The sequence below is a fragment of the Corvus cornix genome, chromosome 4, assembly GCF_000738735.6.
Source record: "Corvus cornix cornix isolate S_Up_H32 chromosome 4, ASM73873v5, whole genome shotgun sequence".
NCBI classification, from domain to species: Eukaryota; Metazoa; Chordata; class Aves; order Passeriformes; family Corvidae; genus Corvus; species Corvus cornix.
Genome location: NC_046334.1, coordinates 3,798,487 through 3,824,641, shown reverse-complemented (window position 1 = coordinate 3,824,641; position 26,155 = coordinate 3,798,487). Strand labels below are relative to the sequence as shown.

At 39.1% G+C, this 26,155-nt stretch overlaps 1 long non-coding RNA gene across 2 annotated transcripts in view; it reads right to left on the bottom strand.

Moving 5' to 3' along the window:
• The window catches only part of LOC104693680, a 66,412-nt gene that overhangs the window by 27,347 nt on the left and 12,910 nt on the right, over positions 1–26,155 (bottom strand). For both annotated transcript variants that reach the window (XR_752591.4, XR_002047101.3), the window contains exon 2: positions 1,056–1,205. This is a non-coding gene — a long non-coding RNA (uncharacterized LOC104693680). The remainder of the gene's footprint in view (positions 1–1,055; positions 1,206–26,155) is intronic.

Here is a 26,155-nt window from a genome sequence, read left to right as displayed (position 1 = left end):
TTTCGGAACTTTTCTCCTCAAAATAAAACTACAAAATCAAACTGAATAACAGAATCAAAAGTCAGTAAAACACTAAGACTAGTGTACTAGTAAATATTACAGAATTATTTCCTTTTTCCCTGGCTGTTTTTGGGGGGTTTTTTTATTATTTGACAAGATATCACCTGGTGTAAAGTAGAATTCATTCTTTTCAGTCTGGAACACAACAAGACATTACCTACTCAATAACAACAAAGAAGCCTCTCCAATGTCAGGGTTTATCTACTGGTTATCATGGAGGGCTGTGATGCTGATGGAATGTGAGCACAGGTCCTGCCACTTTGACCACACTGCCTTTCCAAACCTTGTCCCAAATGGAAACAAAAACCAGTTGTGACATCAGAAACCTGATTAATTGAGAGTGGCATTCTGAGCCTGCTGCTGGTGACCCAATGACTGGGAATTGCCCTAGAGGTTTAAAGTCTCGTGTCCTTCCCAGGGTGGCAGTCACAGATATAACAAACCTGTCCAGTTAAATTACATTAGCCAAGTACTGTTTACAAATGTGGGGATCACATACGGCCTGCCCCTTGTTTGGCACAGACAAGCACAATCAGCCCTGGCATTTGAAGCTGCTGACAGATTGCCAGCCCCTGGTGCAGATGGTGGCAGCTCAAGAGCGCTAATTACCGATGACATTAATGATGAGGTAACCTGTCTCTCTTCAGCTAATAAACAGATGTAATGTATTTCCTATTAATTTTTTTCCCAGATAACAAATTGTTTCTTAGATAACAAATTGTAGCTTTAATGGTGGAGAGCAACAAAACCAAATTATCTATTCTTTGGAAAAATTTGTTTTCCACTAATTGCTCTAAACAATCAATAAGAGAATTACAACTGGCATTACCCACTGAGAGCAGAAGCAAAGGAGTCAAAGTCAATTAGCTTCCTACAGTATGATGCACTCAGATGGAAAGAGTCATTACAACAGAGTGTAAAAGTCAAACTATAAAGTGTGCAGCTTCAGGAACAAAGCAGACTCTGACAAAGTCTAACTGAGGGCTTTTACATACCTGTCAATTCTTCATGTATCACTGCAGTTCCCAGTTTTCCTTTAGATGCTTCCAAGAAAGGATAAAAGACAAGGTAAGAGGGCATCCTTGGCTCTTGGGAGCTCAGTACAGCTGTAAGTCTTCAGAAGTCATGACCGAGAAACATCTCATCTACAGAATAGAAGGAACAGACAATCAGCTCAGTTCTCTGTCTTAGTACAAACATGATAAATGTGGAAAAGCCAAGAACTCCATGGGAGCTAGTGAAATATTGTGCAAGTGGCAGTGTTAGGTTTACAGGTGGACTCAATGATGTTAAGGTCTTTTCTAACCTAAATGATTCTATTGACCATCCATACCAGAGAAAAATTCAAGCACATAAAATAGACCTATTCTGCTGGAGTTCTCACTGGTGTTCTATTTCATTTTCCTCAAATGCATGAAGTTTTAGATTTACTTTTATGTTTTAGACATTATTCACACATTACTTGGTAGTTCTAGTGCATTCAATTAGAAAGTAACATTCTAACACACTTTGTGTTGGATATAACTCACTTGGTGTGTTGGAAGAGTCAATTACTTCACATTAATTCACATTAATCCCTTGTACCCTACAGTGAAAAAACTTCTATTTTGCCCTTGAAAACTGAAATCATGAAGCACTACATGAGCCCCTGACTGATTTATCTTCTCTCCTGGGCCGAGTTCCTCACTTTTAGTAAGGAGTGGCTCTGGCACAAGCTACTTGAATGACAGTGCTTGCCTCCCCCAGACCCTTCCGTCAGGACACTCTCCTACACGGGTTTATTTCCCTACAACAACATCTCTAATTTTATACAGGGTAAAAATTGCTGACCACCCATGATCATAATGAACTGAGCAATGTTTTCAGCAGTGATGTAATGCTGTATTCAAAAACACGTTATCTTCCCACTTTCTACTTTCTGCTGTTGCACACAAAGCAGTCCACTCACTCTTTCATGCAAGCACCATTGCAAAGGCATCCAAAACTTCTGTTTAAGGCCACCTACCACTGCTTTTCCATGAGTTATCAGAAACAACACAGCCAGCCTATTGAGAAGTGAATAACAATGAACGCTGTTCAGGGCTGGGAAAGGTTTACATACATCCTCACAGCACTCTTTATTCAGAGATTGTAAATAACAACAGTGTGCAAGCCCTACAGCCACTAATTTAACACCACGTTGTGTCTCCCTCTGTTTCCTTCCACTTGCCTCAAACAAAGTCAAGTTCTAGTGACCTTTTTTGGCCACTATATATAAAACTGGCTTTTGTGACCTCAGTAAAAAGCATTAAATACCTCGTACAAAGCAGATAGTACAGTCTGTTGATTATCAATGGGTTATTATGACTGGGTTTATGTTAGTTTGTCTACACACTGGTGACTAATTAAGTTTTGTTGAAAGAGAAAACAAACATTTTGTTCTGTTTTGTTGCAAAACACTACTAATTCAGAAACTATTCTGCTGCAAAGCAGAAAAAGGAATGAAAAAAAATTATCATATTGAACAGTTCTCAGCTCTTCTCCTTGGCCAGGATTCTTGTGAAATGAAGGCAACATTCCTCCACGGCTGTACGCATAACAACAGTAAGTTAAGCCACCTGTATAACATGGTCTATTTTCCTCTGCAAGAGAGAGCACGTGGTGGTTGGAACGGAAACTTGATACAGGAGGAAACATCTCTCATACAGACTCTTGTTTACAAAGCCACTGACAAAATTTTAAATATTGTTCCAAATGCCTTGCTTACTTTTCCACCAGAGATGTTTTTTTCCTGTGCTAACACAAGATAGATTTCCACAGAATGCCAGCTGAGTGCTAACCTTTGTTCTTTACAATGTATTCCTCTACAGAGGAGACCAAATTCTGCTTTCCTTCTCATTTTGGGAACTACTGTGTAAGTATAGTTGCACTGTGTCATTCTGAATCCCAAGTTTTGCTTATAATTTGTAGCATTTATCTCATGTTAGACAGCTTTTCTTCCTTACCACTAGAATCCTCATACTTTAAAGATATACAGGGTAGGTATCCAACAAAACTTAAGTCAGCTCTCACTATGCAACTTTTGCTCTTCCTTCACACACATGAAGTGTTTACACAATGAAAGGAAATCTTTCCTCATACTTTCTGCTCATCGGGGTCACCTGAAATGTGCCACGCAAAATGAAATTGCTACAAACAGTACCCCAGCTCATCCCTCCTTCTGCACTCTGCTAACACTTCACCATGCACACAATGTGGTAATTGCTTTTGCTTGACTTGTTCAAACAGCCATTTTCATGATGTGACAGCTAGGGCACTAATATATTTATGCCCTTTGTAATCGGCCAGCACTGCTTGTAATTAGGTGCAAAGTTAATTAAGTGCAATGCATCTAATAACTGCCTGCCAGAAACTGTAAAGTCTGATTTAGCGCATGAACTGTCAAGGTGTCAGAATGGTGTGCTAAAAAATAAGTCGCTAACAGAGAAACAGTCCTGCCACAAGCCAGAGAAAAGCACTGTGACAGTGAGTGAGCTGAGGAAAGGAAAAGCTAAGTCAAAACTTACTATTTCCAACACTGGGACATGAGCCACCTGCACGTTGATAAGTTGTATCTTGCTTAAGGAACAATAAATTGAAGTATTCTTTTATTTACCAGCCACTGTCTTCTCCTATAGACAACCCTTCCCTTCAAGAGCTATACATATGGTATAGAACTTTTTTAAGTCTGGAAATAATAGTAAAAGAACAGATTTTTTTTTAAGTAATGCGTAAAAAGGGTTATAAGCAGAATGAAGAAGGCCCAGAGAGTCTCATTTCATGTTCAGGGACCTGGTTTTATTTGTTTCTTTTATTGCATAAAACACAGCTTTTCTTCTACAGAACCTAAGAGAATATTCCATATTCTTCTTCCTCCTTTACCTTTGATTTGCTCAAATGTTCCCTTCACCTCCATCCCTATTTGGTATCAGCGGCAAAATGTTCTTTTCCTCATTTTAAGCATTCAGGGCAGATGCAGAAGAAAAGCACAGCTGGTCAGCAGGGGCAAAAATAAACACCCAACAAGCAAATGACACAAATTCTCCATACAGAATAACGCAGGACTAGCTGTACATCAGGTTAGAAGTTCCAGCAAGCACAACTGATGAGCTGCTCACGTACCACAGCAGCACAAGATACCTGCATAGTTCAATAATAATAATTTGATTACTAACACACACACAGATGGGTGAAGCTCAGAAAATTTCCTGTAAGATAAGAAGAAGGAAAGCATGGGCAATGCTCTGAAGCTTTTTTAGGCCAGCAGATGCAAATAAATTGATGGAATTTATATACATAGAGGACAGCTCACAAACCTTCAGAGATCATCTAAGTTCAAGGGGAACATTTCTACCTCCAAAGCAGTCCCCAGTAAAGCTCTCCTTTTAAAACACTTGGCAGAAATCCATGTCAGATAAGTCAGTCTTGGTGGTTTGTTATAATGAACTGATATTTGATCAGGGAAATTATGCTCTGGATTGACATGAAATTAATAATGCTTGTTGTGTGGTGCCCATTGACAAAGGTAAATGCTAATAGCTCTGAAACCCTAATGAATGCCAAAGTACTCTTCTGAGCTTTGATTAGTGCTTGTGTTGTGCAATTATGCTTTTCTATAATTACTGTGAATTACCATCATGATATTATTATTCTCATATTTTCTATTCCTCTGAAATTCTCAAAATTTCCTGCAGCTAAAAATGGATTTCATTTGCATTATCACAAGCTTTGATTGTTTAATGAAAAATAATTCCATGCAGACTCTCTTGTTAAATTGTCCATTTAAAATTTTCCTGTTATCTAGATTATGTTGAAGTGTCCTTTCTTTCATTTATCATTTGCCTCTATTATCACAGTCACTGCCCTCACTTCATGCTACATTTCAGAGAGAAAGAAAATATGAAAGCTATTTTTACTCATACCCTCATCTTTTGCCTGGAAGCCCTTTCCTCTGCATGTTCTCCCTTTTCCCTAAAATTCCTCACTTGGAAAGCTTAAAATGAGGGGGGGGAAAAAAAAAAAGAAAAAAAAGAAAAAGCTTTCTTTTCAGGAAAATGTGGTAGGTATGCTAAAAACAATTTGGTTTTTTTTTTTTTTAAATTACAATAGGGTCTGCAGAAGGATACCTTGGACTTGCAAGTCAAAATGAGTATGGTACCAGAACCAGCAAAATCCATTCAAAAGCCAAGCTGCAAAAACTCTGGGAAATGTAGATTTGTAAGAGTATGAAGGAGCCTCGGAGGCATTGAGCTGAATAATTTTTAAAAACCACCAGACAGATATGACCTTAACAATTAAAAAGTACAAAAGTGTCCCACAATATAAAGAAGAGTTCATCTGATATTTGAAATATTTCTTCCTACATCTGTCACTGCTGCACAAAGCGTGTGTACATTTAAATAGGTGGACAAAAGGAGATAGAAACAGCCTCTATACTTCTAAATTTAGGGGAAGTCAGTTAACTTTTTCTTGGCTTACATTGAAAGTTTTCATTTCTATTGCAACAAAAAAGGAAAAATCTTGTGACCTTTGCACAGTTCTGATAGTTTTAAGATCTGATTTTCATGTTTTCCAGTCCCTCACCATCATTTTGCTGCCTGCAAATTAAAAGCATTCGTTGCGGTATTTCCACTAAAAGAGTAATTCAGTTATTTTTCAAGTAGATTATGAGCAATTTTTTGATGTATTGAGAAATTATGGACTAGAAGATGGTCTATATAACTAAATTTATATTATGTATTTCACATACATAAAAATATTATTTTGTGGTTTTTGTCTCCGTTATTTCTTTCCAGCCTTTTCCAACTGCTTCCATTTTCACCTCATATATGCATCTGATTTTCCTCTCCCATACACACAATTCTCCTGTGCAAAGTGTTAATAGAACATGTGTGGTCACAATTTCACACTTGGATTATTCAAATAGCTCCCAAGTTAGTCAGGAGAAGTTTGACCATGTCCATATGTATACTTAAGGAGATGAAAGCCTGGATCAGATGAAGGAAAACAACCTTTTTAAAAAACAAAAAATCTTATATGAGGTTATTTATGCCTTCATGATTTTTTTTTTTTTTTTTTTTAATTTTCACCAGGGATAAAACCAAATGGAAATACTTCATCTCTAACTTTATTGTGATGTGGGGAAAATTGAGCCCACATTGAGCATCTGCAGATTGCCTCTTTCAAAGCCGTGCTGCACCAGGGGGATTTCGTAACGACAGCTAAAGAATGTTGGGAAGCAATCGAAGCAGGGATGTGCACTCATGAAACCATGGCTTCTTTTCCTATGTTTGGCAGCATTACCAACCTGTTCCCATCACTTCCTACATGGATCACCATCCCAGTGGGCGGTGCAGATGTCCTGATGAGCCTGGGATACACAATCATCTCTGACCTTGCCATAAATACCATCCCTTGTCCAAGGGAATAGGCATGGCCATGACACTGATCACAAGATTGGCACCTTGCACACTTGAAGCTGCACTGAATTAAGTAGGGCTGTTATTTAGGTACCCAAAATGAGAGCCCATAAACAAACAAGATGGAACAAGACAGGGATCAGGGATGGGGCACTGTCCTTGCCAGTGAGCCAATCTTCTGCAACTGGAACCACTATAAATGGAAATTATTAGAGAAGCTCCCACCCATACTTCATGGAAACTTCCACCCTGCCACCCACATGGTCACTGCCCAGTCTTACCCCTCCTATGGGAGGGTCAGTACAGATTCTGCTCACTTCAAAATTTTTCTTTCATATTACAGATCAGCTTCAAGGGCCTAGGAGAGAAGCTAATCCTACACACATGTGCCTCTGGTGAGATGGCAACTATCCCTGGCCAAGGAATTAACACCCCTTTTAAAGTTATCCTCTTTATTCTGAGCGTCCAACAAACAAATCAAATCCAGCATTTAGCAACTGCATGTTTCACATCACCAAAAGCCCTTTCAGATCTTGAAGCTGTACACACTGTCTGCTGGAATGACCCCAGGCACTCTGTGGCAATTGAATTACAAGCAGTGACACCCTCTTTCCCACCCCACTGCACTGAGTTACCTCCACTGGCTACAGAGAGGACTCCACAAGCTTTCACGCAGGCAGCAATGTGCTGGACAACAGTGGGAACAGATTATTAAATATTTCTTTTATCTTCACTTACAATGGCCACAGATTAAACCAGCCCACAAATATTTTCCATTAGAGTATTGCAGCCACAAGGTTCCAAGCCTTGGAGACCAAGGGTGTTTTAGGTGGTTATAACTCTTCAGTCACTTTTATCTAGCCCAACCCACTTTATCCACAAAACCTTGAAGAAAATACTCAGCCACAAGCCACAGCACAAGACAAAATGTGGGTTGCTCTGCTGCCTGCTAGGCCTCTGAGATATCACAGGTTTAGCTGTTGACCTTTCACTGCAGTTTAGATTTTGTTTGAGGATGTCAGAAATATTCCCTGTGATTGGAGAGACTGCAGCCAGTGAGCTGGGTGGTCGTCTGCAGTTAGAGGCTTTCTGGGCTCTCGGGAAGTGATTGTGCTAATCCATCACTGAACTCAGTGGCTTGAGCAGCCATACTACTTCACTATTACTGCAGTGTGGAGGGGGGGGGGTTCCTTTCTGGATGAACTGGACTGGCATTGACTCTGGATCCTGCCAGTAAATAAATACTGTCTAATTTTTAAAATTATCTTTGTATTACTTTGTGCAGTGCTTCACCTGTATGCAGGAAGCATTTTACTTCCTTCCCTCTGGATGGTCTGCGGAGAATGGAAGAGCAGCCTGAATGCAGAGATGTGAAGAAATTACACAGAGTGCTGTATCCAAATCCCTTCAAACATGGAAACTGTCTGATGGGTTCATATCCATTAGCACATGGTTATTCTATTTATTCTATTCTTTTAAATCTACCTGGCTATGGCTAATGCAGTGACTCTTAACTGCTCTGTGGATAACTCACAGGGATTTGGGAGAGGGAGGTCACATCCAGGATCTACTGCTTTGCTCCTAAAGAATCTTGGATTAATCACTTTCCTCCCCTTGTTACTATTTCTGATTGCAAAGCACAGAGTTATTTAAGGGCAGGAAGCTGTACTAAAAGTCATTATTATTAAAGGATACCCTTCTTTTCAAACTCCACTAAACTGAAGGTTTAAAAAATGTGCTGCTGTAATCAGTAAAAAACACAATTTGTTTGCACTAGGATGGTTCTACCTGTCACCAACTAGGTCATATTATGTAACTGTGGCCAAACAGCATTATTTTTTTCCTAGGCAGCTACATACAAGCCTGGAGGGATGAATGAGCTGTCCCAGAGTCTGGCTAGAAAGACACCAAAGAACTTGTAGTTGTACATAACTACCAAGTCCTTACTTGGGCAACCAGGGACAATATACGGAGTAACTCACACAGCTTCAATGCCCTGGATCAAACAGCTGTGAAGTAAGGAGGAAGCTCCTGACTGGCTCTTTGAATAATCCTTCTAGTGGGAGTCAGATACACAGCACATACAATCGTGGCTGAATCTGTACCCCATTCAGGTTGGCAGGTGATAAGATCTTCCAGACAACCCAAGTTATGCTGGAGATGGTGGCCCCAGCTGCCTGCTGACAGAATGCCACCAGAGTCACACATTTTGTTAGTTAGCTCCCAGACTGCAGTGTCAATCACAGTGTATGATAAACTAGGCCAGTCACTTAATTGCATTTCAAAGTGGACAACTAAAGAATGTCATCTGTCCCAGATAAAAACTGGACTGTAGCCAGCAATCCATAAATCCCTCTGTCCTATCCTGAAGGCCACATACAGCAACATTTTGGACTCTCTGAAATGATCTTTACCACAGAGATAACGGATGAGATCCTGTTGGGCAAACATCACTGGCCATGTGGCTACGACACGGAAAGAATACTTGGCAGCACAGCTGTGCTGTCAGGATGCGTGAGCAGCACTGAAGATGCTGCAAGCTTGAAGGTGTTTGTCTGCTTGTCCTGCATCACATTAACCCAGTCCAAATACTGCAAAGCAGAAGTTTGTAGCCTTACACACAACCCAAGGTTATACAAATAAACAATCAGTAATCACAAGCACAGCACACAGCTGACCAAGCCAGCACACTGATTGTCTCCCTCTGAGAAACGCCTGAAAGCAAACAAGTGCTAAAAACATTTACAGTCCTCCACAAAAGTAGTAATGATCTTCTCATGTAGAAAAAATCCTAGGTAGTTATTTGATCTTACCTTCAAATAGTTTCGTAGTTTAGGATAAAAAGCCTTTTGCCTTAATGTAGCTATCAAACAGAACCAATTTGAAACTTGCTCTGTACTACTGCATCCAAAGCTCCATTCCAGCTGGGATCTTCACACACTAACACAGAGTGAGCTGAAATGTGTGACGGTTTGTTCCATCAGTTTGATTTTTTAAAATTTTGTATTTCCCTCTGTTTCCTGCAGCAACTGCTCTCCCGTGTAAAATCTGCAGATACCAAATACAGCAGATTCAGGACGAGCTTATTCCTAGACTGTGACATTCCAGCTCTTGGCTTTCTAAGCTTAGCTTCTATCAACCATTTAAAGATGAAACCAAGTATCTCGAAATTCACCAACAGACCTTTGTAACAAAAAACCCTTTACTTGCATATCTACACACACTAACAGCATTTTTACAGTATTTCGAAATGACATTTTAACACCAATGGCAAACAGAGCAAGTGCCTTTCAGAGCCAGGAGAGGTTACTTTGACTCTGGCACCACCTACTGACCAGGGAATAAAAGTGCCTGGACTACGACGGCAAGAAAGGCCACACTAATCAAGGAAATAAACCCCGATTTCTTCTTGCAGTGTGAATACTTCTACTTTTTCATCCCCAAGACAGCTTTAACTTACATCCTCGAAAAATATTTTCTTAGCTTCTCATTACTGTTGACATTCATCAGAGTACAATGATATAATGTAATAGGATCTTTCCAGTCTGTAAGATAACCAGTACAAATAAACAAAAAGCTGCTTGCGCTGATTTTGCAAGCAATTCTTCACCACAAAGACACCGAGGAGGAACGAGCTGTTTCAGTGTAACTGCCAGGAATGTACTTAGCTGTGCAAAATACATTAAAATATGAATGCCAAAATAAAACCTCACACAAAGGCTTAGTTTAGAAAGCAGTTTTCTTATTCTTGCCTTCCTAAATATTTCATTTTCCCTTTCTAGACAGAAAATATTATCTATGCATTAACAAGGAAATCATAAATGGTATGGGAATGTATTTTCTGATTAATATTGAGGCTGAAAATATTTCTTTTTAAGAACAAATGGTGACTTTTTATCTGGATTTCAAGGTTACTGAGAAGTACCAAAGTTGAGTTTCATAAATTTTTGCCACTAGCAAAAATCAACTGTTCAAAGAGAGAACATTTGTACTAAATATATATATTTTTTAAATATTGAAAACTACTCCTAAATGTTGTAAAATTATAGGAGTTATGTGGAAAATATTTTGCCTTTGTCTGTACGAATGTACTGACCTCACTTAACAAGGAAATTTAAACAGAATTTAAATTTCAATCAAAATGTGTAAGGACAAGTAGGTGTTACAGCAAATTCCAAAGATGAAGACACAGGCTGGTAAGTAAAAACTGCTGCAGAATAATAAGAATTGATCACCTGTAGCTCTGGGGAATGAAATGAAGACAATGAATACTGTCTTAAGCCTGCTGGACATTCAGAAGAACAGCCCTGTCATGCTTGCAGGGCCTGCTGATTAATGCTTTGCTTTAGTGTAACATAAGATTTATTGCATTTTGCCTTAAGTGGGTAATTGAATAATCCCTCTAAAAAGCAATAATTTTCCCATGAAGTTCATAAAGTTAATACACTTCAGCTCTCCAAAGAGCAGAAAAGAAACAGCTACACATCTACCTGTGGAAATCACGGGACATAAATCATCATGCACAAATGTGACTTCATAGAAGTTTGTTATTACAGTGTTTTACAGGAAAGAATAAATAAATTATTTTAAAATAGCGCCTATGTACACCTCTCATGACTGGCTGAATGAACACTGATTCCTGATGTCCCATCTTTTTATATCATAGTAACTTCATTGGATCAGTGAATATAATTCTCACTTTATTTGGACTAAAATAAAATTGAAACTCAAATTAGCCTGACTCAAAATCTGGTTGTTAGTCTTATGGGAGAATAAGTTCCATATGTAGTGCCTAGGCTCTTGAAATCAATGGGAAAATGGGGCAAAGGAAAGAAAATTCACGTTGATTGGTAGTGCATTTGGGGTTTATAGACCATATCCTATAAAATGCACGTTAGGCTCAGCCAATCAGCCAAGGAAGCAGCACTGAATTGTTAGGAATCACTGTGCACGGATGCAGGATGAAATCTTTGTCTGTGCTCCACAGATCCCCAGAATGGAGATCCTGTCAGACCAGAGGAAAAGCAAGGTGTCCTCTTCTCATTTGTGCTACCTCAACCAGGTCAAAGGGGCTACAAGAACAACCATATTCCATAGGGATGGATTTCTAAGTGTGCAAAGCTGTGGGTTGGACTAGCTCACCAAAGATGAGCCACTTAATTTACACAAAAAAGCTGATAAAAAAATTAAAACTAAAAGCAGCATGTGGAAACAATGTGGCGATTAGAAATTCTGCCTCAGATAATAATAAAGAAATCTGAACTCACAGTGTCTTTCAAAACCACACAAAGTGAGCTGAAATATCCTCAAATCTACTAACACCAAACTTACCAAAACCCTCAAGATTATGTACTCAAAAAGTATCACCTTTAAGGCCCCAACTGTTACCACACCTCTAGACATTCTTCTCCAGAGAAAGCACTGTACAGATACTGGTTTTGAGAAGAAGGAAATATCAAGCACTTAGACTGCCACACTTGAGAACACATGCTACAATATTCTTAATATTGAACACTATAACAAAGGTAGGGAAATATTTCAAGTTTCAACTTGAACTGAAGTTTTGAACTCTCAACCTGTATTTTCTCTGTCGGCCCTAGGTAACACCGCAGTTCAGAGGTGCAAAATTATTAACTCCATATCAGAACGTGGACTCCAGGTTTTCATATGACTTTTCAGTCTCTGGGTTCCAGCTGTCTGCGACAACAAAATGGCCTTCTTGCTGCGGTGTGCAACTTACACTTCCCCTCTTCCCCTCAGTGGATTACAGCTGAGAAAACTGTCATTTCTTTTGCACTAATGAAATGATTCTCAAGCTGGATTGCAGGGATACAATGCATTTCAGACATTCTTCTTCTGTGAATTAATGCACATGGGGCTACTAATGTACTTTTGACATCAGCGATCTTTTTTGATAGTACACTTCATGTTACATGGTTTCACTAGGAACACCAGTGGAAACATTGGAATTCTCTATTCATAGTTTTAAGTTTCACTTTGAACCATCTGGCAGTCTCAGCCAGGTATGAAGTAAATTATGGGCCTCCAACAAATTTTCAGGACATTCTCTAGTACTTAAGACTAGATAAAAAGCACATTTTAAAAAACATGATATAGACATTTCAAATTTGAAAGCAATGTGATCACAACATATAAAGTAAGACAACGAAGGAGGGAGGGCACATTTTTGGTACTAATGTGTACTTAAAAAGAATTATGCTTTCATCCTTCCATCAGTTTTAGCATGGTACTGCCTTGGGAATTCTGTGCTAAGAAAAAGGCCAGATGGGATGACATATTGGCCCAACAGCTCTTAGGGAATAAAGGAATTTGGGTTTGCTCCTATTAGAGTAGACTGATGGCATATCAGAATGGCTATGAGAAACAAGGGAATTGTTGGCTGAAGAAAAGTTACTCAATCTCAAAAGCAAGCAAGCAGAGTGGGCTGCCAGTGAAGCAGTCCTCAGTATAAGGCATTACACAAGTGATTTTCTTTGTTATTGGTTTAAGAATTTACAGTTCTTGCCCATGTTGGTCTGAAACATGATAAACATTGATTTGTGTTTCCATAAGGAGCCTGTAGTATTTCCTAACTCAGTAAGAGAATTGCTTGGATAATGTGCTATGCCATATTCTTCAAGGCTACCAGTGAGCTGGGCCTGATTGGGTGGGAAGTATTTGGGATGCCAAATTGGCATTGTTCATAAAGCAACCAAAACACATTCTTTGGTGTCAAATTTAGGAGCTGTGGTAATGCAGCACCTTATGTAGGAAGGTCTGTTCCAGATAGCATGGCAAATACTAACAGGAAAAAACTGGAAAGGGGAAGTCCATGACCTGTAAGCAAATTACAGTGGGGCCCAGTGGATGGAAGTTTGGAATGGCTCAAATATTTTGAGGGGTGAGGAGGGGGATTGAAAACTGGGAGTAATGCGAGATAGCAAATCTTGCCAAAATATTTATGTCTCTGACCTAGGCAGGTTAGATCTTCAGATGAGAATCTGTTTGCAACAAGGGGCAGCTAATAAAAAGTAAAATTTATGGCTTTCTCATCGTAAACGCTGCCCCAGATGTTCAGACACAAAGTACATAGGTTCACCACCAAACCAAATGCAAGAAAGAAGATCAATAAAACAACATCAGAGTATCCTTTTACTGGTAAAGGCAGAGTATTTGTCTAAAGAGCAAACAGTATATGGTATCTCAAGTGGCTCCTTAAAACTCTTGCCATAAAGTTATTGACGATGTTAATATGAGAATTGCAATATGAAGACCAAAGACTACGTTTTTTACTCTTCTTCTTCTTTACAAGGGGAGAAACAGAGCAGGTCTGGAAAGCTGAACAGGACTGATACTGCTCCTGAAAGGTTATGAGAAGTTCATCTAATGAGATAAAACCCCTAAAACATGAAACATAGAATCATACTGTCCTTTTATTTGATCAAACCTACTCCACATGGACTTTGATGTATACTCTACCAATAAACTACTTTCTGAATTTCTGCACAAAGAGTGACACTGGAATTACTGTATCTGTGATCCCAGTGCTGTGCACCACACAATCCTTGGCTTCACCCAACAGCTGATTTTGAGGCAGACATTGCTGTGTTATATTTTATTTTGACACAGACATTGCTATATTATATATTATGTATAAATCTGATTAATCACTGTGCACTCTTCATATTCTACAGCCAAAAGGATCCAGAGCTATAACTCCTGAAATGCAAGATTTCCCTTGCTGTTTGCTGAGTAAGTCCAAAAAGCCTCAGTGTTAGCTGAAAATGCCTGTTTTCAGTTGCAAATAAGCTTTCTGCTATTATTCATAAAGTTCAGGCCTCAATGCACGATTATGCTAATCCTTGTGATAAAACAGCGATAAACTTGCAACCAGTTAAAAAGGTGAATGGTCCCTGCAAACAGAGAAAAACTAGAATAGGTTGGTGAATATTTTTGTGGTCCAAACTTTCAATTTTTTTTTTTTTTTTTCTGTATTTGCCAGCAGATCTTTCTGTCTTTTTCAGTGCTGAGGCTTAGGATCTCTTCACTACATTCTATATAAAATTCAGCTTTCCGTGCTTCTGCTCATTAGACACATCAGAGACTTTTTGCTACCAAATATTCAGAGATCATGGATAATATACAGAATTAAGCACATCTTGCCTCTAGTAAGCTTGTGAGGACACCATATGCCTGGTTCTCCTAGATTACTTTAGCTGACAATCTAATAAGAAAGAAAGATGACTTCTTATTTCATGAGAGAGACTTTAAGAATGTATCTATGGGGGAAACAGCTTTGGAAGCATATAAAAGTTGCAAATTTTGGTTCTGCTTTGCAAAGGAAATAATTAGAAGTACTTGTCATTTGCTGAAAAGCTAGAAATAAGCAGACTGAAAAGAAGACTTGTCTTTTTCAAAGCCAAGTTGGAAGACCAAAGGGTGCAGAAGGCTGAGCAAGGTGTGCAGGGATGAACAGCATTCTGTGGCAGTGGTGTGAGGAGCCAACTTCTGTACCATTTCTGACATTACATTACAGGATTATATTAACAACATTTCAGTTGCTAACAATCAGTCCTATGAGTGTTCACGTGCATGATGTCTCCATCATTTATGTCTCACAGTGCTCTCATTATCCATAAAAAGGAATGCCAAAAATTTAGGACAGGAAGCCTGATTAATTGCTTCATCCCTGCTGCTTTCCTCTATCTACTGCTGTTCAACACATGAGAAAATCATCTCTGGTCAGACCAAAGGTCCACAGCTACTAGCTGAGTAGCAGATGCTTAGGAAAACAAGGTATTTAGGGATTTACCCTTCCTTTGAGCTGCCCTCTCAGTCACTCGAGAACTGCCTGCTGGCATCTACTCAGGTCCCTCTTTTCTCTTATTGGAACAAGTGTATTCAAAGTGGAGTTCATTTCTCTGGGACACACAAAAAAGGATGGGACAAAGGGGATTTAATGACAGTTGAAGCCTACAAAGAAGCTGAGCTATAACCCTTGTGCTAAGGGTTTCATAGTAGGAACCCAGTAGTCCACCACACTGGATTTACTCATAAAATGCTTTCTGCATTTATTTTCAGTTTCAGCCTCTCCTTTAAACAGCACTGCAGTGCCTGACTTGAACAGCCCATGTTTCTGCATCAAAACTTACTGTTCTTCCTTGAAGAATACTGTTCTTTGTAATGTCACTTGTAACGACTGCACTGTTAGGCTAATATAAACGTAGTCCAAATTTCACTTCCTTTCACATTCCATTTTTGCTGAAATGAAGTAGATGAGAAAAAAACAGAAACTTTAACAGGAATAGTCTTGTGCAGATGGAGGAAACCCAAATGTGCTTAGTAGAGCAGGTCTTGGTCAGAGTCAAAAGAGTCCAAAGGACAGATGTGTTGTTTGTTAATCCTTCAGGAAACCCTTGTGATTAGGAACTCCTAGATCTCCAAAAGGCCAGCCAACTGAAAACCGTACGGTCTGCTCCAGCACTCATAGTACTCCATTTGGGAGAATCAGGGGATTGCTAGGCCAGAAATAAGAAAGAACAATGTAAATAAGGTTATTATACATAAAAATCAGAGTGCATGCCCTGGAGGATGGGGAGATTTCAGTTCAATAAATCAGCTAGGAAGATCTGGCAAAGTTCATTGTCCAACTGGCTTAGAAATTTAACAAGAATACTAGGGCAGCCATTTCTTTAAGAAGTTTAAGGAAAAACAGAGGTAGATTCAAGCCAATGTATTAAAACACTATGAAAGGCAAGTGAAAGCCATTAGTAAAGAACCTGAAAGCAATTCAGTGTGACCCCCAGAGAATATCAGTGCAAGGGTGGAGGAAAAGCAGAGAGTATCCAATGAGAGCTAACAAATAAAAGCATGAAGTCATGTGGAATATAGAAAGAGTTCAGACGGTATGAAATTTCTGCACGGATGAAAAGAAATGTCTCAATTTTCTATAATTCTACCATTCTAATTTCTATAATACATGTGATACCCTATACTGCATTTAATCAACAACATTATTTTAAAACTTTTTTCTTATTAATAATTACTTGTATTACTGGGGAGTATTTCACAAACAAAAACAAAGAACACAGCTGCTGTCTCCGAATATGGACAAATACATAATAATACCAAAAAAAGAAAATAAATTAGTCAACAGTACAATCAATTATTTCAGCACATCATCTACATACTTGCTTTCAATATTTCTGTAGACTTCATGACAATGCAGAAATATCAGAGGGTGAAGCCCCTCAAGTGCCTTTGCTAACTCATGGGGAGCACCTTCTAAGCATGAAGGACATCATAGAAAAAAGTACAAGATGTTTCTTTGTAAATCTATAGGGGAATCAGCAGAGCAGCTCATATGGCAACTGCAGCACAGTACAGGAGCTGAGCTGCTGAGCCGAGCTGATGGTCCATTCAAGAACAGAAGCTCATGGAGAACAGCAAAGATTTCAGTCTGGACTAAAGGAGACACTGAATGTCCTTGTCGAGAGATTATCCGAAGCTAAGTCATAGAAGGAAAAGAGGAGGAAATCAGGGGCACAAAACCCTGGAAAAAGGAGAAGGGAACTGGAGAGGATTTGCTTGTGATGTGCTGAAGGAATCAATAGGAAAATAGAAGACAAACTGGGATAAGACAGAGGCAGGGCAGCCACACCAGACATGGTCTCAAGCAGGCAAGTGCAGTTGGATAGGTCAAAGGGAATGAGCAGGGACACTGACCAGAGAGGCCAGGAATGCTGGATAGAGCTTCAGTCATGCTAAACTGTGCCACCAACTTGGCTCAAATAAGCACCATATTTAAGTATTGGAACTCAGTGGAACAAAATGGTACAGTACAGCAAAATCATCTCTTTCTTGTTATTCCTAGTACAAGGACTGAGTACTGAACAGCTTTATGGCCCATCTGTGAGAGAACACAGCAACTGAAATTATATGTGAACACTAGGACCCTGGTTTCAAAAAAAAAATTAGTAATACTAATGTTCTCTTGTTATGCATACTCACTATCCTGAATGATTATATGTTCATCACATCATTTTCTTGTTTTGATTCTTCAGGACAAGCAAGATTAAAATACCACTGTGTAGTATGTTCCACTCTTCTATAGCTATAATCTCCCTACCTCAGCTGACCTAAGAGTTACTGAACAAGGAGTAGGGAGATAAAGAAATTCAAATTCTGTTGTTTTCTACTCATAGAGGAAACAATCAATACATAACTCTACTTCCACATTCACCCACACTAGGTCCAAGGGCAATTCTGTCATTTCTAGCAGCAGTGGTAGCACCCTCCTGCACACTAATGAAAAATGCACCCTTTCTTTGGTAGCAATTTTTTTTCAAACACCACTTGAGGGTTTTGGACAGAATAACCTTTACACCAGCAATGTAACACCAAAAATACCCCACTGTGTTGATAGTTACAAAATGACATCAGCTAACACATCAATTGATAACTCTTTATTAGTTTTGAAGATGCAGAAGAGATTTGAAGAGCCACAAGCTATGTAACAGCCTCAGCTTTGTATCTGACACTTAGCAAATCTGAGACTTGGTTTTGACCCAAGGGAAATTGGAATTTCACACATAAATGGTTGCCCAAAACAAATAAGCAACTTGCCCACAGTCAGATCTGATGTGGGAGGCCCTCTCCAGATAACATCACAAATAATCCCAAAATTAACAGAAATATGTTTTCATTTACTTATCCACATTCTGACACTCCATTTCTTATAACATAAATAAGTGCAGAAGTTGTTTTAAGGAAGGAAGTAAAAATTACTAGGTGTCGATCAAGAATTACAGAAGAATGCAAAATATTTTGATCACAGGATTCATTTCTTGCTAATTCATTTCAACATTTAGATCTTTATCATTTCAGGTATAGCCTGCATTAATAGTACATGTTTAAGAAAGAAACTCACATCAGGTTAAGTATTATCTGCCAAGAAAGTGCACTTTTTAAATATTCTTTAGCATGCAAAAGAAATATTAGATTTCCATGAATTCATTCTTAAATTCTTACTAACAACTGTCGTGGACAGCAAGTAGTAACAGAGACAGGCCAGCACAGCAGTAAAATATGTGAACACATCAATTTATCAAAACCAGCAATTGGTTATTATTGTTGGTTTTGAGGAGCAGCCTTGCCAGCTGTCACAAAATGCATAAAGAGTTCATAATCTGTAATAGTTCCTCAGACAGCTGCAAGACCATAAGGAAACAACTTTTATTCCTCAAATGAAACATGTTATTTAGGTCCAAAATGGACAGCTATTTTAGAAAACATATTCAAAAAATACAGCAGAAAATCAAGACTTTCTAAAAGACTTGCAGGGTTCCAACCAGATAAAACTCAACTTAAAATGCTTATTATCACTCACTACTTCCCAGAAGCCCTTCAGCTTCCTGTCTTCTCATAACTGTGTTATGCAGCAAATGAAGGCCCCTAAGAGTCATGGCATGAAAAAAAAAAAAAAAAAACAAACACAGGAAAATCACAAATACTCAGACTATGCAACATAGCTGTTCAGAGTTGGTGTTTTCCTTTGCAAAAGCTTGTGCAAACATTCTGCTCAATTTCATATCTGTGGGAGTTTACATCCCCCACATTCAATTTTCAAAAACAAACTCTCACAAACCCTTATTCTCACAATAAACATCCCCAGCTACATCTCACCTAAATTTTCCATGGTGCTGAGTTTAATAAAGCTGGATTTAGCACCATTATTTGGACAAGAATGGTTAAACAGTTTCTTGTAAAGAATCCTTTTTTTTTCCATCTGCACTAAGAGAGGCACAGAATTGGGTGCCTCATTATTCTTTGCATGACTATAGAAAATGAAGTATCTTCTAACACAAGGCAACTTAAAGAGAAGTTTAGTGATTCCAGCATATAAAGCCCATTCCATTGCAATAATGCCTTCTATGTGTACTATCAAACGGAACAGTTAGGGAAAAATACAACACAGCATTCAGAAAGGTTCAGAAATATTTTGTTTCTGTGAACAAATTCTAGGATTGAAAGTTTTCTAGCATTATTATAAAACTGAAGTAACAAGTGCTTTAGAAGAGTTTATTTCTGAAAGTATGCACATCACAGAAAACAGTTCCATGCCAAGTATCACTGTTGGAAGACCTGTACTCATGTTTGAACAACATGTTCTGTCTGAAGCTATGGCTCCCAGCTTTCCAGCCTTTTAAATACAGTAGAAAACACTACACTGTGTTTCTTTTAACAGAAACTTTGATAACAAAGGCCTGTCATGCTTCCTTGCTGAAGTTTGCACTCCCTTAGGCTGATCTGGAAGGCCATCTGGAAATTACCACTGATTAATTAGCTGTGAGCCTATGATGTGAACAGGGCAGATGGAAGAACACAGCACTTCATTGCTCCCAGCCCTGCAAGCCCTACCAATCCAACGCCCAATCCATGTCAAGGTCCCAGTCTCTTTCCAGGAAGATTGAGAAAGATTCAGATTCAGGAATTCTCCACAGTAACTGTATTTCCTTGGCTGCTTTTTCTCCCAGCTCTGTTCACAATGTTATCAATGCTAACAAACAATGTCTAAGAACCACAATGGAAGGGACCTGACTACAGAGTGTTTTCACCAGAAGTCCCACCTTCCTATCCACAGGACTTAGACAAAACCATCTTGGTTTTACATTTATCACTTCTAGACATATTCTCAAATGAAAAGACTGCAGTATTACAAACCTTTTTTTTTTTTTCCTCTAATGGAACAAGAGTATTTGCTTATCCTCCTGTACTTATCCACCAGACTCACGTGCACATGTCCCAAACACACACACATTTACTGCCCATGACCTTCTGGCCAAGATATGCAAGTCTTTTACCAATATCCTGGTCTTACAAGCACCAGAAGTACAAAGAAGCAGTTTTAGACTGAGAAGGGGTGAAAGCAATTTAGCTTTATCTCTCCACTGAGCCTTCCACTTGCCCTCTCTCCATACACTCTAAGTGGGAAGGACAAGATGAAATTAATATCATTATCGTTATGCAAAAGCCAAACTATTCTGTAATTCTCTCATTATTGTCAGCTACTTTTACTTAAAAATTAAAACAGATAAGCAAAGAGGTATCAGCTTTGATAAACAGCTTTTCCTGAACAAACAGTATCACAGCACAACAGCTTAAATTTAGCTTCTTTCAAATTTATCACAGATTAAATACATATGCATGAGCATCACTGAAAAGTGCACTTCACAGGTTTTCCAAAAAATGTGGTCATAACTAATGACTTATGATTAACCTTAGATCAACAACATCCAACACTAGCCAGAAGATGGCTGGCTAGGAGAGGGATGAAGAATTATAGTACATTTACTATTAATGTTGAGACAGAATTTAAGACATAAGTTCTTCAATAAACGTGTTTACAAATATTTCATTGTAATTGGATTACGATGGTATTTTGGTCCATATTAAAATATAAGGCTCAGTACTTGTTCATCAAATTCTTTTTCTCTCTTTAAATTACTTTAGAGCCCCCGTTTTGAAACACCAAAGTCCTGACCAGGAATAAAAAAAAAAAGCTATCTGATGTCTGCTCAAAAAAATCCTTCTTTCCACACTGAGACCTGAAAACAGAGTCAACTACCAGCTATTTTGCTCTGTCATATTTGCTGCTATCAGCTGTGCAATTTTCAGCTTGTCAAACAGCCCACTGACTAGCTGTTTTTAAACTACATTTTAAATATTCCAGGAGCAGCCCAAAGGTAAATAAAACCATTAAATCCAGTTTGCAAAACCTTTCCAGCTCATCACTATTTTCCAAGTGGTAAGTGTAAAGATCTTTTTTTCCCAATAGGATGAATGACATACAGGCCCAAATCTGAGTCCATACATTAAAGTACTTAAGCTCGTGACTTTTCCATTACAAGGTGAGAAGTTCAAGGCTTTTGCTATCAGCTAACAGTAATATATGTGTATGCAAAATGTTGCTTACTTTTCCCTCCTATTCTTCTTTCCTCTTCTTCCTTCTCCAAACCCCTTCAGTGTCCATGTCTTGACACACTGAACTCCCCAGGTTAGGCTGCTTTTGATTTGCAAGGAGAGCCACAATAGTTAATTACAGAGCGTGGTCTTCTGTGCCTCAAACATTTTGCATTTATAGGCTCCTGATATAGTCCAGAGCAGGAGGCTAACCCACATTTAATTTGTCCAACACGTTTCTGGTTAAAGTTCCATCAAATGGGTGACTGGAATCCCTCCGATTCAGCTGGAAAAGTCACTTTGAAGGAGGCGTTTATTAGCAACATTTGCCTCAGTCACAACAGGAGGCCCTGAGGGCCTGGGCAAAATCAGTGGTTGCTTGTAACAGTCAGACCTGGCCATTCCCCACGGGATGAAGTGTCAATAATAGGTTAGATATTATTATTCGGAATTGATTTTACAGCGGGTATAAAATTAAAGCATTGAGGCCGTTTCTGTAGGCAGCAGAGGCCTGTGCAATGCCCTCCGGCGGGGCCCCGCAGCCCCCGGCCCTGCGGGAGGCGGCGGTGGGGCTCGCCCCATCCAGGTGCCCCGCACCGAGCTCGGGGCCCACCGCGCTCCGCACAGGGACAGCAGCAGCCAGCAGCTCGCTCCTCCAGCGGGACAGGATGCACAACACACAGGCCTTGGCTTTCTCCTGTCCTGTTGTTTGCTAGAGCAGTTTTGGTGAAGGTTTAAACCTCTCTGCAGCCCAACTTCTGCATGAAAATTTAATGCATGTGTGGTTTTGACTGAAAAAGACCCAGTTGGAATATCATCAAGTGAAATATTCAGTAGTTAATTCTGAGGAGCTTCTACATTAAAATGAGAAGCATTTTCAGCAGTAGTGGGAAGGAACATGTTGGGTAGCCTTGTAACTACAAATATTTATTTCTCTCTTCATGCAGAAGTTCCTCTTCTTCAAGTCAACCATTATTATCCTTTCCTGGTTATTTCATTGTCCCTAGAAAATTCAATGGATATTGTTCTCAAAAGCTTTCTTGTTCAAATGTTTAATGAAACCAAAGCTCCTCATTGACAAACACCTCTAAAATTTAGCCTAAGTCTTGAAATGCTATAGGCACTTTGGAGCTGAAGTCTCAGTGAAACTCTGGTACAGACCCTTTCTGAAAACAGACTAGTTCATAAATCACTGAACACTGTCCAAAAAAGTGCAACATTTTTACATTTTTTCCCTGTTATAATCAGGTACAAGTCCACTAGTCCTACTGCACTTATACCCAGCAATATCAGGTCTAAGTTTCACCAACCCTATGTAAAATCTTGAATGTATGAAACTCACTTTCAATTCTGTCTTTTTCTTTTGAGGGAGTTGTATGAATTCAGTTTTTAAAATTTTATTATATTTTCCATCTTTATTCCCTTCTCTCTTTGCCTCCTTTAGAACCTCCTTCTACATTCTTTGCTTTTGTCTGTGTTTCCATCTCCATTCAATACTTCTTCACTGTCCCTTTTTCACAAGGTTTCAAGAATTATTTTTAAGCATGTTAAAACCAGGAAACTTGGACTTTAATCTCATGGGTGAACACTGTATTTCAAAAGAAACCAGACTTCATCTAGGAAAGATGGTCTAGGATTTTTTTTTTCTGCCTTACTGTCCCCTCTGGGTGTGAGTGTGGAAACCATAGTGCCCAAAGGAGGATGTAGGAAGTGCATGAACTCAGGGAAGAATAAGATGATGGAATATTTGTTCTGTCCACACCAACAAACATTTCTTCTAAGCCTGACAATGCATTTGCATATGTAGAATCACAGAAAGGCCTGAACTGGAAGGGACCTTCAATATAATCCAGTTCCAATCCCCCCACTAGAGGCAGGGATGCCACGCACTAGATCAGGTTGCTCAGCGACCCATCCCACCCAGGCACGAACACTTCCAGGGATAGGGTATCCACAATTTTTTTGGGCAACCCGTTCCAGAGCCTTACCACCCTCTGCATAAAGAATTTCTTCTTAACATCTAACCTAAATCTCCACTCTTTCAGTTTAAAAGTTTTCCCTTGCCCTGTCACTATCTGCCTGTGTAAAAAGTCTCTCCCCCTCTTTTTTATAAGCCCCCTTTAAATACTGGAAGGCCACAATGAGGTGTCCCCGGAGCCTTCTCTTTTCCAGGCTGCACAACCCCAGCTCTCTCAGCCGGTAGGAAAGGTGCTCCATCCCTCAAAATCATCTTCATGGTCCTCCTCTGGTCCATCTCCAACAGACCTACATTTTTCCTGAGCTGGACATAGCATTCCAGGTGGGGTCTCATGAGGGCAGAGCAGAGGGGGAGGATTACCTCCCTGGACCTGCTGCCCACTCCCCTTTTCGTGCAGCCCAGGACAGGTTGTCCTTCTGGGCTGTGAACACACACTGTTGCCTCATGTCCAGCTTTTCTTGCCAAGAGTGAAGGAAAAGCTGGGAACTCTCTTTATGCATATTTGGAAGTCCCAGGGATAAGAACGCTAATACCAAATCTCTGTCATCCAGCACTACTCCACACACCTGGATGTGGCCTTTCTTCTCATACTATGCTTGTGTAAGGAAAAAGTATCCCCTGTACTTTCTCTACTTGTGAGTTGCAAACTAATTGTTAAATCTTTGTGGCAAATGTGCTCTTATTCGGCAGCAGAGACCGTTCTCAGTCTGTTGACACCTTACATGCATTTTATATTCACCCTCATTCTCTTCCATAAGCCATCATGTAAGGGCTATTAATTGCTGGGGGGGACCTTGATAAATTTTCCTCACTTCCAAGATTAGGCAAACTTTGAGGAAACTCTGCTGGTGTAAACACACACCTGACTTCAGTGCTACAGTGCTCAGCTGGAATGAGAGCTGCAAGCAAAAAATGGCTAATTTCAGTTTCACAGTTATGATACAAGTATCCTCCTCCTATCACACACTGAAAGCAAAATAAAAATGTCCCAACTTAGCCCCTCACTCCCCAGTTCCTGTCCTCTATGTTAAAGAAACAGCCCTGATGGGACCATGATTTGATTTACATCATCACAGAACCAATACATTAAATACTTATTGGAGATGATTTTTGCCATGTCCTTGATGCACTGCTTTCTGATGAAGTGTGCACAACACACGCAGCTGGGCTAATAATCTGTGGAAATGTTGTGTGAACCATGTGGTAAGGGCTGATGGAAAAAAGAGACCAGAGAAATCTTCTGATTCTGGAAATAGCCAGCACCAAGCTGGGGTAATATAATTAAAAATGTGCAATGTTACATGGGCCCAAATATAGCAGTGTGAAATCTAATGTGCCACAAGAAATGCTGAACTTCAGTAGGTGATGCTGCTAACAATCATGTGACATTTCTAAGAAAATACCTTATCAATACAACCCATGATAGTGTGAAACCCCTTAAGTTTCTGTGTCTCTTTAAAAAAAAAAAAATGTACCTATTTAAACAGATTTTCCTGCTCCTATGAGAAGAAGGTGGTAGGTTGCTCCCTGGGATTAGGATGTCTGACTAACAAATCTTTGAAGACACATTTCATTTCCATAGCTATCCCTGAAGTATAGCTTTGTAGCCAAATTTACACTTAAGTATCTCTAAATATGATATGAACTGTTTTCCAAGCTAATAATCTAGCTAGTTATATTAAAGCAGTTTGGAGTATTTTTGGCTGAAGGAGATAAACCAATAATACTTTTCAATTATTTAAAACCAGTGTATTCAGATGGATTCTAAACTAGTACTTTTAGATTATTAATGCCAAGACTCAGGCACAACTTTTCAAGCTGTCTGTTTGATTTCAAATATGTCTTTTGTTTTGTATTTTTTTTAAATAGGAGCAGGTAGCAGTGCTGGGTTCTGGTATTAATTACACATGGAAACAGAAAACCTGAAGTAGACCTGGTAGCATTTTAAGAATCCAGCTATTGTGAATTCATCTGGAATTCATTGGGCTACCCCAGGCCATAATAAATTCATGCTGTATTAGCAGTAACATCATATGTACACTAATAGATGTTCTACTGAGATCAGTATTATTTAATTGACTCAAAGGATTACTTTAAGATCAGTTTTCTTCTAAGTGTATTTTTAACATGGCTTTCTCCTGAAGCACAGCTTCCCACAAGACAAAATGGTGACATCAGAAGAAAAACATGCATAAGAAAATACACAAAATCAGACTACTTTTTTCTCCTTAGGAAAGATACAAAGAGCATTAGAATCATAGAGTCTATCCCTGATGTAAACAAATCCATATGTTTATTTATAATTTTCTCTGTGGGAAACAAGACATTCATCTCTCCAAAAGTGAACATATGCAGATTCAAGAGAGGTATAAGATGCAACTTAGTAAAAGTGATGTATCTTAAAGTGAAAAAATGATGCAAACAATCTGTTTGCAAAGAAGTACTGAGCAGTACCACCTGCACATTTCTGCTTTGTCATGCACACTAAATAGAAGAGCACAAATAACATATTGAAGACTTGTCTGGTATCAGTTGTGTGACTGGGATATGGTAATTAATGGAAAAACCATACCTTGGATACTTTGGGTTGGAAAGAAAAGATGTTCTTAACTGTTTGCTGTGTCTTATGAACTGTACCAGAAACACTGATGTGACTGGTGCTACCCCTTGGCAACTTATGTCCAGTTCACACATTAGTTTATATTTCCTTCGTGAGTTA